General features: G+C 33.1%; 1 non-coding gene across 1 annotated transcript; it reads left to right on the top strand.

Moving 5' to 3' along the window:
• The first annotated feature begins 2292 nt into the window (after positions 1 to 2292).
• TRNAF-GAA (transfer RNA phenylalanine (anticodon GAA)) lies at positions 2293 to 2365 on the top strand. The gene has a single exon. It is a non-coding gene; the product is annotated as a tRNA-Phe (tRNA).
• The last annotated feature ends 13669 nt before the right edge of the window (positions 2366 to 16034 follow it).

Raw genomic sequence — 16034 nt, 5'->3', positions numbered from 1 at the left:
AGGAAACTATGATAAAGTTAATGATCATAAATTTGTCAATAAACAACATAATTAAAATATTATTCTAATTTCGAAATTGGCCTGAGGCCTGAGTTTACACCTTATATCATCCTTATGTAATAGTAATATTATAATAATATAACATTAAGTATTAAGGATTTTAATAACAAAGTACACAACGAAATATTATAATGTAGATATACTAACACAGTTATAAGTATATTTTGTTTCTATCACTTTATGGGGTAAAACCTGAAATAGACGATTTTTATTTTTATTTTATTTAATATAATTATAACCCTACCAATATTATAAACGCGAAAGTTTGTGAGGATGTACTTATGTCACAAATTTTCGCATTATTATTTTACTCTTTCACGCAAAATCTACTAAACGGATTATTATGAAATTTGGTACACGAGTAGAATATAACTTAAAATAACACATAGGGTAGTTTTTATCCCGAAAATCTCACGGAAGCGAAGCTTATGTAATAATCTTTATTTTTTCCTGCAAACGACTGTACATTAATTGATCGAATAAAATTTATTAAGTAACTTATTGGCTTTCACTTTATCCTTTTATTTTCATAAAGTGATCAAGGAATTTGACATTTAATGGATGTATTTTGTATATTATATAATTATAAAACAAAATATTTTACTTGTTGCAAGCAGCAAATTCAATTTAATAACAAAAATTATATTACAATACTTACTCAAAATTTGACATTTTTCTCTTTATTATCTCCGTTTCAGATACAATGCATTTCTTCGCTTGGTGTTCTATTCGACTCACTTTTTACAAAAAATATATTCTTTTCGTAATTCTACTGTAGGTCTTTGAGAGGATTATGAAACCATACTTCTCAATATTCCTAAATCATAAATTATCTAAAATTACGAGCAACGGCGCTTCAAATCAAGAGATACCCTGGTAATGGGCCGATTAGTAGTTTATCCCTATGATTGGCGATGAAATCTATGGTTAGCTTAATAGGGAAAGGATCGATTTGTAGATCAATTTCTTGTTTTACGATATACCCGTTAAGGTCACAGCAATAGACACAAATAAGTAAGTAAAAACACTTTATTGCACGAAAATTAAGAAACAATTTTGAACAAGACAACTAAAAAGATGTACCTACACGAGTCACTAATAACAAATACACGATCATTGGAGTTCATTGTACACATAAGGTCATCGGAATAAATTTTATAGCTATTATTGCATAACGATTGTGACAAAAACAATATTTTCCAAACAATTTACCTAACAAAAGATTTCGCCCACGCCTCATCACACCACACTTGTTCAACTCGCAAAATAAGTATTACTCACAGATACATAAGTTGATGTCTTTTCCTTGGAAGCCAGGGGTACCTATCTGTCTATCAAACATGACCACACTAGTATAAATTAAAAATTCTACTATAAAAATGGTTTTATTGCTGAAATTATTATTGTTTAAAACTGTCGTTATACATATCTATACCAACTTTACATTACAATGATTTGTTATGGAAACTGCAGCGACGACACGATATACCTATTTCAATACCCGAGTATTGAAATAGGTATATCGTGTCGTCGCTGCAAAAGTTGAATTTCCAAGATTAGATTATTATTCGCCAACCAAGTGTTTTTGTTTAGTGTTTGTTGTAATTTGCAGACAGTCAAATAAAAGCCTGTAAAAATTTTATTTTTTAGTGTAAAAAAACAAAACAATATCGAATGCAATGTCATTGACTGGCGTCCGTCAGTAGCGTCGGGTGACTTGGGTGGTGGGTCCGACCTGTGTGTTCCCATGTTTCACTGTTTATTGTTACTGGGAATCACACTCCGCATCGAAATCATTGGGATTAGTATATCAAGAAATGTTGGTGTTCCTCATTCGTGTTTATGTGTTTATGCAAAATATTGCATGCGAATTCCGACGCGTATTTTTCGCCTTCGGTTATTTATGATGTAGGTAGTTGATTTTTTTTTGTAAGGATTTAGGCTTGTTTTTTTATTACAACTTTATTTTTTTTATTAAGATACAAAGCACTTGTGTTGGCAAACTATGATGGTGGGCGACTGGGCGTACTTACAATTTCATAAAATATATTTTTTACAAAATTAGATAAATACTCATTTCTACGTTTTTTTTTTTTAGTTTTCTTGTTTCTATGGTGTCTGTTTATTTTATTTTTTGTACGTACATTTTACTAACTCACACTCACAAGCAAATTTTTTTGTAGCAAAATCACCTGGGGAGGGCAATTTATTATTTCGACATAGTATTCATCAGCCGAAATAGCTCAGTTGGGAGAGCGTTAGACTGAAGATCTAAAGGTCCCCGGTTCAATCCCGGGTTTCGGCAAGCCTTTTTGACTTTTTATGTCAATAAGTATTTTTTTTCTGAACGAAAAAAATAAATATGTATTAAATTAAAAAAAATGTTTTGTATGCCATAAAAATCAATTTTTCGTACAAGCAACCACAAGACATGTCAGGCAAGCCAAGTTCAGCAGATGGAGCCCATGCCTTTTGCTGCACTGCAGTAAATTTTTCCTCAATAGGTATCAATTTGCGCACGCACATGTATTATTAACGATTCGCGATTTATAAACCAGGTACAGACAAATAGGTGTGATACTTAGAGTGAGATGACTGTAGAACGCGTCTCTAAATCAAAAGTTTACAAAATAAAAAAAATACTCGCAATAAATGACACGGTGCTAAACTAGTCGATACGTGGCATCAAAAATATGAGTCTAATCCAAGGAATTTTTTATTGAAGATTTTATTAAGCTGGACACTGCAACTTTGTTTATTTATTTTGTTGCTAATTCACGCAAACACATTAGAGTGATGTGGCCATGTAAAGAGAGCCAACTGACTTATTCGATTTGGACTTCTATATGTATTTATAATACAAATAGACCTTTTACCGGTAATAATATTGGAAAAAATTATAACTTCGAATTGATTTCGATGTTATGTATTTTTTTTATTTTAATTTTTTATTATAATGTTTAATTAAGTGTGCGTGCTAGACAATATGAAAAACAAATTACAAGAACTCAAGGCGCGTTCTACTATAAATAAAAGAAATCTCTTTACCGAGTGTGTTGAACACACGAATGGGGAATCATTGGGTGATACCAAAAGGGTGTTATTTTAAATGCTCCACCATTTATTGTACACTGGTTTACGCTCGTCGGTAAAATATTGTAGTTTCAATTTAATCGCAACATCCATCTGTGTGAATTACAGGGTATTTTAGACTGATTACTTGATATGTGGTGTAATCAATAAAAATATTGTGGGAAATTAATTAGTAGGTTTCACCCGAGCTGTTAATTTAGGGGCTAAAAACTTTAGATATGAGGACCAGGTGAAAATGATTTTATCACTGGTTAATAGTATACATTGGACATTGTATTATTTTGGAGTAAATATTCACTATTATTTCTAGTACACCCTATATATTGAAAATCAAAATCAAATCATTTATTCAGAAAATAGGTCTTCACAGGCACTTTTTTTCGTCATATTCTAAATTAAATGATATTTACCAAAGTGACAAACTACTAGCATTTCGGAACTGCTGAGAAGAAATGCCGAAAGAAACTCATTCAAACAGTGTTGGTCCCTATTATGCCAGAAGGGCTTACCATTTTATAATATAAATGTATGTATAATTTTTTATCAGTAATATAACAATATTACTGATAAAAATTGACTAGTAGAGACGATTAGCATTACGTTCGCATTTTGAACTATTTAGTCTTTCGGTAAATATTATAAACCAGCTTTCGCCCGCGGCTCCGCCCGCGTTTATTTCCCACGGGAGCAGTTATTCTTCCGGGATGAAAGGTGCCCTATATGTTCTTCCCCGTACTTCAAACTTTATATGCAAAATTTCAAGAAGTTGGGTTGAGTGAATAAAGCGTGAAAAGGTAACAAACGAACAAATTTTAGCATTTGTAATATTAGATGGGATTTGCAAATAAATACAGATTGTAAAAGCCAATCAAGGGAAATCTTAATTGCACCAAAGCGAGTTATCCAGCTACAGATAGCCTTCATATTTCGCGACCCTCGACTGTCTACGACATAAAGGCATAAAGAAGATCAGACGATCACTTCTTGTTCTGTATCTGTACTAATAGATACAGTCAACAGCACATAAAGTTACCCTGCATTAACCTTTATGGCGCGGTAATAATGGCGAGTTTGCAATGAATATCAGCTTACCCGCTGATGTGCCGTTGACTGTACTCCAATTAATTAAAATTGCCAGTAAAAAGTAGAAGCATTTAAAAAACATTAACAAATATCGCCGATTAAAATATTCTCCCACGTTTGAACGACTGAAAATAAATCGATACACACTTGCACGAATAATAGCCCGATGATCGGCCATTACATAAATTACTGTTGTAATACCCTCTAATTGTTGCCAAGCGGTGTGAGTGGCTGAAAATAATAATAAATAAACCCACTTGTCGTCAATTATGATATTAAGGGGGAGAAACTTTCTTCTATTCGATTGTATTTAAATCTATACCAAAATTAAGTTTTTACAAAAAGTTCCTTTATGGCACAAGCATTTATTGTCGTCAGTCTTGTTTCATTGAACGCGTAGCAAAAAAACAAGTCCGTACAATTTAGATGACCGTTGAGGAGTTCCTTCGTTGGGAGCCGATATTGATTGTACCATCAGGATTAGGAAGTAAGTAGATGAATTTAAACTTACATTGACAGACGGAACAGGATACAATAATAATATCGTTTAAAAAAGCCCTTATACAAAAATTTCTCAATGGCAGTAGTTTACATCGTTTCATCAACTAAGAAAGAGCTGATATCGGCTGAACTATAATAATACACAGACACGTAAAACTTATGGCATCCGTATGTTTGTTGAGGTTGAAGACGGACATTGAGATACACTGATATATACAAATATACACTGCTTATCTACGGAATTTGAGATAGTTTGAGATAAGGTGTATAAGCAATTAATTCAAAATTCAATATACTTCATCGATAAGAAATACAACACTATACTTATTAGTATATTAATAAATTACAAATTAATGTTTGTTCTTCATAAATTACAAAATAACGCTTAAATATATATTTTTTGCAATTTATGAACAATTTTACAATAAAAAATGGGAGTAAAATAAATATTCCTTTAATTACTTATCGATCAGGTATTGATTACGATTAAGTACTGCTGGAATGAAGAGGCCACAACTAGGCTTACCTCTCAGCTAAAACAAAAGCGAAACGCACGCGTCATCAAGCTTCCACGGGTAATAAAACTACATGGGCTCGGATTGCTAGCTAGATCAAGTAATTGTGTTAGCGCGACATGACAGCTATTAGCTGTCATGTCGCGTTCTTCAGTGTTCTGGCGTAAAAAGGAATCGGGGACAACTTCCAAAATGGTGGTGTTACATAACACAATTTGAATTTGATTGAATTCTTGTCTATTTTACAATATTTAAACATATTTTGAGATATTAAAAATCCATTGTTTACAAACGTCTCATCAGGTTGCCTTTGAAACAAGGATCTGTTGGATGATAAATCCAAGATCCGTCAAACAGAAATTTTTGAAGGGAAAACTTCTTTACCGGCGTTGTGCACTTTTTGTGATGGGTAAAAAATGTTAAACTCGCGTCAGGACCCGTGACCTGATCGAAAATTCGTAGGACGTCAAAAATGCACAACGTTAATATTCAAGCTTTCACTTCTGCCGACACTCCCGGAGTGCAACCCAATTTTTTATAACAAAATCTATCGAGATTGTATATCTAAGCCATTATATCCCTGTCAAAATGTATCAATGAATTGTTCTTTTTACATGTGTGATGTCATAGTTACAGACTTGTTTTTATGTGTACACACCATAGTGCTCTTGCGTGTTAAAAAAAATCTTAATATATAATAAAAGATTTTAATATAAAATAATGTCTATACCCAATACCCCATTTTTTATGTATGGTTAAAAAATAATTATAAATAAATTTAATTAATCATTATTTGTTATTTTAATTCGAATATGAAACATTTGAATTGACGTAGATACAACATAAAAAATCCCAATTATAATCATTTCAATAAAAACATTCAAATCGATAATTAATTTAAAATCAATTAGTATACATAAGTCGTCAATTTTAATGTTAATTGGCGCATAATATACAAAACATTATTAAGAATACAAAATAATATAAAATGATGAATGCAAAATACATCATTATACCCGGATATATTCCATTTTATCGTAAAATATCAGACTAATTAATCATCAGCCGATAAATTATAAGGTCTTGTTAACAAACCAGACAAATTACATCCTAAGGATCCAAACGAGTTTTCAAAATAATTAATTAGAATTTAACGAGTAATTTACAAGCATTAGTTGGAACTCCTTCGCAATACCAGACGGTTTAAGATGGTATGAATATGCTTAATTTTGTTATTGATAGTTTACTTTGACAAGGTACAATAATTTAGAATATTCGCGTAGGCGTTTCGGCGCCACCGTTCCTAACTTGTTATATTGTATGCAAATGTCTAATGATTTTGAATAATACAAGTGAAAAAATTGGAAGCTGCTTCTATCAGCGCCGCGACTGGTTCGGTTCAATCACAATAAACTACTACCATCACTACCGGTTGTATGGCCGTTATAACATGACGGAATTTCTCTTATTATCTCTTTAAGAAAAAGAATATATAGAGTATATAGTGGACAGAACGACAAGAAACGAGGACCCAACGAGACATATACGTGAGATATTTTCACACTTAATCAACCTTCTGTTCAGGGTCAATATATCGGGTAATACAGATATAATATCAACGATGACCACGGCCAACAACTTAACGGATAATGCATTTTGGTCACCCATCTCTCGACCGATCAATGAAAGTTGCTTGACCGATAACACCAAGCGTACCGTTGCGCATTGAGCACATCCAAATCCAAGGTTCGTAAGAAACCAAAGTTTACATCATGTTTTATTTTAAAAGTACAGGAATTTATTTTTTACACTGCACAAAGTATTTTGAATAATAAATAATAGTGAAAAAAAATCTGTTGCATCTATCTGGCTGAGAGTCGTGGTCATAAAGTGGAATGAGCACACATAATGGAGACACACTTCTCCATTTCACAAACAAAATGTTATATTATCAACTAGGCTTCCTCACAATGTCTTCCTTCACCGAAAAAAGGTGGTTGATGAAAACCACTATATATGAGTCAGATTGGTATATAAACTCGGGTGGCACAAGTAGGATTCAAACATGGGACCTTTCGGTTCACAGGCTGTAATAGTCGACAGTCCCAGTCCAGACAGTGTGAATTTCATAAGTAAGATTTTTTTTGATCACAAAAAATATGAAGTATAGATTTTAGTATATTTTTTCTATAGCGTTATAACTATCGATTACACTATATAATAATATCAGAAAATTTTGAATTGAATAAGTTAATTTCATAAATTATTCATACCTTATTGTTTCAGATGGAAGTTAATCAAACCAAGGTTAATCCAATTTGAGGTTAAACTTAATTCACGGCCAATATAATAAAGTCACGAAATTCAATAAATATATAATGTTATTGAAGTGTAAATTAGGTTCTACTTACTTAGAACTAGGCAAAGGTTTTTAGATTCTTACAGCACCTCAAGTTACCGTGCTTGAACCTCTATGGCGTGGTAAGAGCGTCGAGTTTACAATGAATTTGGGTAGGTTGATGTGCTGTTCACTGTACAATGAATAATGTTAGTGTTTATTTTGATAGTAGTAGATTTAAATCAAAACACCAAAAAAAAGTGGTGGCGGGTGGTTTTACCCCAGTTAGCTAGCTCCCGTGGTTAGCTAGTTTTCATATTGTTAGAAAATTACTATAATTATGATTTTGCAACAAATCATTATCTATTACAAATCTCAATTTAAAGAACCTATTTTAACTATACCTATTAAAATATATTAGCAATTTCTGAAAAAACATTCTCAATTCGCCACAGAATTACGATATCTTCAGAGCTGCGCGGGCGCCGGTAGCCACGGGCGGCGTCACAAATTGAACGATTACAAGACTTAATCAATAACCGTATTTTGAGCGTCCCAATAAGGGCAAGGCATCTCATTTCAAAAATTAAATGAGTCTGTATTTTTGTCCTTTAAAGTTTTTATTGTATCACAAATTCAACATTCATTTCAAACTGCTTATTTTGTGACAACTATCGATCCGCCCCGACTTCGCTCGGGTAAAACCACAATCACATAAAGATCAATACTTGTAAAAAAAAAACAAATCTCGCAACGCTGTTCTTATACTGTAAAAAGTTGTAAGATCTGGTTATTAACCGGTAAGTCGGTTATTAATTTATTCAGTCCCTACGGGACCTTCTGTCTTGTTGTTGTTATCTAATTGGCTAACCTAACAATATCTTATAGTGACCATACCAATATTCGAAATCTTTTATGTTTTAAATAAATAAATTGACTGACCCATCGCATGAAAACACAATGTAAATACATATTATATTAAATTAGATTATTTTGTGAATAAAAAATACGCACCCACTGAATTTCTCGAAGAGTTATATTTTTTTCCTTTCGAATAATGAGTAATAATGTAAAAAACAACAAACGTGATTTCGTGACGCCTGTGTTATCACAAATATTATGTTAGGAGCGCGTCCTGCTCATAATTAAAAAATAATTGGACCATCACGTAAGTACAGTCCACTCTACATTAAGTTAGTCCGCGAGGACGATTATGCAGTGGTAATAAAGTACTAGTAACTAAAGAACTTTAGATCTGATGTCGACTGTACGTATTAACGTCACTCACACTGAAACCACATAATATCTAATGAAAACCAAATTCAAGAAAGCCAATATAAAATGTGAAGAGGTAAATAAATAAAAGCAATGACGTCATTAAATGAATTATTTTAAGAAATCCTAAGCCTGTTTTGTCTTCAATTTCTGATATCAATAAAAAAGATTCTTCTTCTATCAAGGTATTAAACTAAATGCTACTTAAATTAGTAACTGGTTGTAGTGGTTGCCCAGCGACATGCTACTGAAAAACGCAGGTTTGAATCTCAGGCGGCAATGCAACTGATTTTCATATAACGGATATCGTTTTGGTACAGTCATTATTTATGTATGTATGCATGTGTAACAATTACTTGATTCACAAAAAAACATATTTTCTATAGTTTCATTTATATCTGCTTCCGGTAAAGAAAATCAATATGAAGAAATCTAAACGCACGCTGATAGACTGTCATGTCAGATGCCTACTTACTAAACAGACTTAGGTTTGTGGTTGCCGCCCAAAAATTGTACCACTCCTTATTCATACGAGGATATCGTACCAGGTGATTAAGGAACAAGCATTGACAGCTGACTAAATAGCAACAGCATTCCCAAAGAGTGTTTCCGACAAGCAAGCGATAATAAAAAATCACAGTCGAAATGTATAATTTTTTTAAAAGTTTGTTTTAGATCGACCACGCCATATTTATTTAGAGAACAAGAACATGCGTGATTTAGAAACTGCACTAAACAGTATTTATATGTGCAAAAATGTGCACTCAAATGTGTTCCCCTTAACTGTACGGCTAATAAATTATTATTTTTAAATAATGCCTGCTAAATATGCTCATTACATACCGGCACGCCTACCAAAACTGTCGATGCATATTTTAGTAGCAAGTTTGAGGTACAGTTAAGACAAAGAGTAAGTGGAGCAGAATGTCAACAGGACATTGAGTTCTGTACCCGTTTCGGCTGGAGTTTTTATTAGTTTGATCGATTAACGTCATAAAATAAGACTGCGTTTGACCACTTATCTATCATACTGTATTAGTTGTACGAGTAATTTTATTCATCATATTAACTATATTAATAGTTTTCTCTAATACATATACATATATATGTATTCTTAAGGACCGCGTAGATATAATTAGCAAACACACATTATTTACTGCTTCTAAAATCTTGTAAAACATGATGATTAAATATTTTGAAGAATTCCAACAAAGTTCCAATTTTTCAGGACAAATTTTGATATACAATCCACAAAATTATAATAAGCAGCTCCTATCAAATATCTGTTATATTTGAAAATTACTTCAATAGATAGAAAAAGATAAAACTTTTACAAGCTAACACTATTCTGTTCACGGATCACGTATCGGAGCACTTCATTATACGTCATTTCGATTAAAAAAATATAAAAATCAATAACACGGGACATTATCATCATCTTTGCCTGTGTTATCTATGGTAATGACGGCTGTACACGTTATGCGGAGAATATTCAGTAAAATCGTATCTTACATCCATTAGCGCCTCATATCGTATGCAAATTGGCCTAAAGTTGAAGCCTACAATTACCATAACAACGATTTCTCTTAATTTTTTCCCATTTCCCTCCATTTTCTTTCTTATCTTTTTGTTTACGATCACGATATGTACATAGTACACAGGTGATGATTTTGGGTGGTCCACCATTCAAGTAATGATGTTATTATATGTATGGGATTATTAATGGAAAGCATGAGCCACTCATCGAGATAAGTCTGTTCTCAACGGGCACTCATTAGTATGTTATCGAATGAACGATTGACTTTTAATGTATATCTGTCTGTGTGTAGATTCGAAATGATTTGAAGCGCCGCGCTGCGACCATGACGTACTTTGGACTTCTAAACGATTTGATTTATCGACGAATTTTGAATATTATCCTTTCTGCCGGTTATTATTATCGGGATACAGTTCGCCATACTTTGGCGGATTCGGTATAAGTTGCTGGTTTTTCAGTGCGGTAAATAAAACCTCTTATACAAACTACGCAATGTGTATGCATTCCCGCCGGCTTATGTCCGAGTTCGGGAATGGTGTGTATTCGGCATTAAAATTTCTGTTTTTGTAATTATGCATCATATCGTATGCAAATAGGGCTAAGAATTCTATACCTAACAACCCCAACAATGACTTCTGTTAACTTTTCCCGCTTCCCAAAATTTTCTTTCTTATCTTTTTGTTTAAGATCTTAAAACCATTACCATTAGTACCATTTTACCCTTTTCCGTCGTTGAATTAATAGTACTTAATATATCAATCATGCGGCCAAACTTGGTTCGAAGTCCTATTCCTATAGACCCGTGGGAACCATGACTATATGCCCGTTTGTTTGTTCGTCTCTCCACAACCGACGACCAAACACTCGACGCCTTTTGTCCAAAAATGTAATGGGAATAGATAAATAATTTGGGAGACACCGATGGACGGCGCTAGGAGGACAAGAACGACAAAGTATTTTTAACTAAATTTCAAATATTAGTTAGTCCTTAAGATAATTAATTAAAGAGTCAATTCCCACAAGCTAGCCAAGTCATAAGAGGCATGCATTAAGGCGCAAAAGTATATAAAAACAAGAAAACAAACCACTGATTTATTTAAGCCATACAACAAAGTAATAAGCTTGGAAAAGGTAAAGCGAATATGTTTATAGCAAATAGTTTGTCTTTTGCAGCATTATCTTACGTTGACGTCTTTATAAACGACAGGAAACCAGAGCCCAGGGGCCCAATTCTCGTACAATTGAAGTTCACTTCGTCAATTTTCACCAATTTTTTTCTACCGTTTAAGCAAATTTATAAACTAAAAAGTTCGATCGATCGATGCGTCCGCTCGAACTTTTTGACGGTATTTTTTTGTAAAAGCAGAAACAGTGTCGTCTTCAGAAAAAGTTGGAGAAAACTGAAGATGGTGGAATGGTGACTTCGATTATGTGAGAATCGGGCCCCAGGTCTCGGGATCAATTATGAGTATTTCTGTTTAAACATGTTTTATAATAAGCTTTGTACAAATAAATAATGCAATTTTTCACGAGATATCGCGAAGTCTGCTATTGATAATATTTGTTATATCTGTTATTTTAGATTACAAACAATTTATATTTTAAAACTTGTATTCGATGTTTCACAATTTAAAAAGAAACTTTTTTTCAAAACAAGCATTTTACATTTTACACAAAAAAATTGGAAGTTTGAAACAAAGAATGTTTTTTTTAATTTAATTAAAGTTATGCGGCCTTCTAAATTAATATTTAGTATTATTCTGTTAATAGTAACGGCCTACAATGGTTTAAAAAAATCGATGGCGACTCCTCTGCACCCCTGTCTTGAGATCCAAGTCAGAACATATCCGCAAGCGAACCTAATGGACTTGTAATACCCGGCGACTCAAACACACGAGTGGCGTTAAAAGGACGAAGGGCCTGTAACAATGCAGTTTAAGATGTGGCCCAAGGCAACAAATGTAGCGGTGACTGTGTCTCTTTGAAGTATCCATCAACCATCCAGAAAACTTTTATGGTGAGTATGTATAGTCAACAACACATCAGGCTACCCAAATTCTTTGTAAATACACCGCTTTTACGGCAGCATAAAGATCATACATCGACGCGTACGACAACTGTAAATAAGAATATATTCTTCTATTAACATTCGCCACAAAACTTTAAATGATCTTGCTCCTGACTTGAAAGCAAAATAATATGTGCAAATTAGTTTGTATAATATTATAAGGAAAACGATTGAATTTATAGGTAATTGATTATTGTTGGCGAAACAAACCGACACAACATTTAAATTAATCACATACGTTGCCATGCTATCATTTAAAGTTTTGTGGCGAATTTTGATAGAAGAATATACTTCGTTTAGCGAGAAGATTCTCGCTTCGTCTCAACACTTGTGCCAACCTGACACTGGACATCCAATATTTACCCACTGGAGTATTTTTTGTCAAGCCCAAGTGGAAGGGTTGAATGGCTGGGGTGTTTGGAGAGCAACCTTCGTTTTGGAAAATTATGCTGCATACAATATAATATTAGGTATAAAATCTTTATTGCTTTATATCGTGATAGAACCTACATATATATAAGTTTTGTATATGAATTGACAGTGTTCATTCCGTATCTTATTTCTTATAAGATCGTTTCTCAATTGAGATCAACTTTGTAAAAATACATTGCTAAAGTATTCATGAATCACAGAAAAATATCTTTCATATCCATTTACAATTGATAGCAATTTCCTTCGCTAGTCTTTTTATTAAGCAGGAAATCGTCATATTAGTTATGAAAATCGATTCTCCAATCGGTCGTTCGGAAAACTTCGATGTTTCCCCACTCGATTCGATGATGCTCGAGCGTCTCGAATGTTTGCACTCCCCTCCAACTCATCATTTAAACGAAAGATTAACTGCAATCGGAACAGTTCACTATTATGGATTTTCTATTTGCTAAATGTCGAGCCTTAGGAGAAATATTGAGTATGTTTTCCAAAATGGAGTATGTATGGCTCTCGGCAAAACTTAAAACTGTTTAGTTTATGTAGCTAAGCGAATTTGATGACTAACTAACCTCTCTCTCATCTCTGCATCCTTACATTCTTACATAAAACAAAGTCCTCTGTCGCGTCTGTCTTTGTTTCTCTTTGGTCGCGATAAACTCAAAAACTACTGCACGGATTTTCATACGGTTTTTACCAATAGATAATGTTATCCCTGGGGAAGGTTTCGGTGTATAATTTATTATGTATTTACCCGAGCAAAGCCGGAACGGGCCGCTAGTGATCGTTAAAAACAGATAAAACATGTGTAAAGATGTGAAATAACATCTTAAAAACCAACTCCATACCCTAACGTAAGGTACGTGGTACCCTTAACTACTGAGTACCACCCTTAACTGCCTCAGAATAGCCTTGCAGCTTATCTGTTTATGTTCTGTGGTGAGTGAAAACTCATTTCGTGAATGATGTTATTATTTAAAAAATAACATGCGTGTTTGCACGTCAATGCTAATATCACAGCCGAAATTTAAAAATAATAAGATTTCTTTTTTCACAGATTTGAGCATTGGGGAATAACTACCGCCAATGGAACTAAGACATTTGAGTATGAGCGAGAGAGAAATATTGCATTTAGAAAAATAACGTATAAGCCACGAGAATCTCTAAAAAAATCATTCTTGCTTGCCAGTAGTAAGCATAACCAGGTAGTGAGGGCCGGTTAGTATTTGGCCATCCATTTAGCGCGTTACCCAACTTGTCGGAAACATCATGCCAGATTAACGTTTTTGGGAACCACTTAGTTCATTCATGTCGGGAGAGTGAATGTAAAAAATTATTCGTTCATGATCATGAATGAAAAAATCCACTTCGACGGTTATAGAGGAATATATAAATATACTGTGACCTGCTAGGATAGGTACGTGACTAGAATGTTACAAAAAATTTTAACTGTTTTTAAAAATGGAATATCATAAGAAATTCAGTCATAGAGAATTTACCCTAAGCATAACTTCTAGACGAATTTGGTAGGTTGGAGTGATGTTGATCGTATCTACTGACGAAGTTAGTTATAAACTAATCATTTTCTTTTTATAGTATATATAAAACTAGAGGTCTCTCCCGGCTTCGCTCGGGTAAAACCATAACAAAAAAGTTGCCTATCTCACTTCAAAAGGTTTCGTCTATCTCTGTGCCAAATTTCAGCAAAATCGGCCCAGTAGTTTTTGACTTTATCCATTACAAACAAAAATACAAATCTTTCCTCTTTATAATATTAGTACTGATTACAATTAAATATTTGTGCAGCACTAACATCTGATACTAATACCATTTCAATAAAATTAATTTATAAATACCATTTTAAACATTGTTTTTTGTTCGAATTATTTTCAATTTAAAAAATTACACGTACAGATTTATCTGTAAAGACACGAAACATGCATGTAAACATTAACTAATAAAACTATCTATACAATTAATCAACCAAGAATGTTTTACCTAATCGGTAGATTTACATCTCCCCAATATTTGGTGAGTGCAAGTACAAATACACCTGCCTCACCAGCCGTAAGGCGGCTCTATGAACGACTACTTAGCACATACATCAGTACATACATATATGTACTAACATTAGTATCTTCAAACATAATCGTATACAGACTCCGTGTGCGACGCTCTTTCGACGATGTGGAATGCACAGAGTAAGCGGTTTTACAGAGACAAATTAAGGAAGGAAACATTTTTTTAATTTATTTTTAGGTTGTAATTGCTGTCAAGTTTATTGTTATATAAAGCTATTTTTATAAAAGCGTCATTATAATAGAAAGGTATATACCGTACTTTCATCGAAATGAAGTTAGAAATCAAAATAAGCAAGGAATCAGTAATAAAATATGAATTATGCATTTACATAATTGATTAACAATATTACAGTAATTAATAATTTTGCATGCCCATAGTAGTAGCCCTTAATATTTTCACACGAACGACAGATTATCACAAGCCTCACACTAACATAAACCGGAACGCCACCATTGTCGATGATGCAATAAAACAAAGAATTACATTCGTGAAATTTAAATCAGAAACGCATCGTAGTATTACTACAATTGTAATATAAACTCTACGATAGTAAAATATATGTGCTAAGTACCTGTTATAATTACTTGCAGACACGTATCAAATGGCAAATTCCAATGCCAACGATTCATCCACATACATAGATGTGAATAATTCCGATAAAGCAAATTTCACATTAATATCTGTGTAACTGACACCGTACCTAATCATGAAAATTGTTATTCTGTTCTCTCTAATATTCACTTACAAATTTGACAGAAGGGCGTAAAGACTCAAGTACTTACCTAGCTAGTTGTTGTAATAAAGAAGTTGACATAAAGTACAAAAATATATCTTACCTAATGGTGTTTTTCCAACACAATGAGTATTTTGCAGACACTATATTAATTTGATGGTAGGTGTGTTAACTTAAGTATCCATTTACTTCAGACGCAACAAGCAATTCATAATTCATGTTATTCAATCACTTCATACGAAAACAAACGTATAGGTAATTTGAAATAGAATGCATTGAAATATAAATACCTACGTAATTTAATAAAATAAATGTTTTTT

The sequence above is a fragment of the Plodia interpunctella genome, chromosome 8, assembly GCF_027563975.2.
Source record: "Plodia interpunctella isolate USDA-ARS_2022_Savannah chromosome 8, ilPloInte3.2, whole genome shotgun sequence".
Classification (NCBI taxonomy): Eukaryota; Metazoa; Arthropoda; class Insecta; order Lepidoptera; family Pyralidae; genus Plodia; species Plodia interpunctella.
This window is presented reverse-complemented; position numbering and strand designations above follow the sequence as displayed.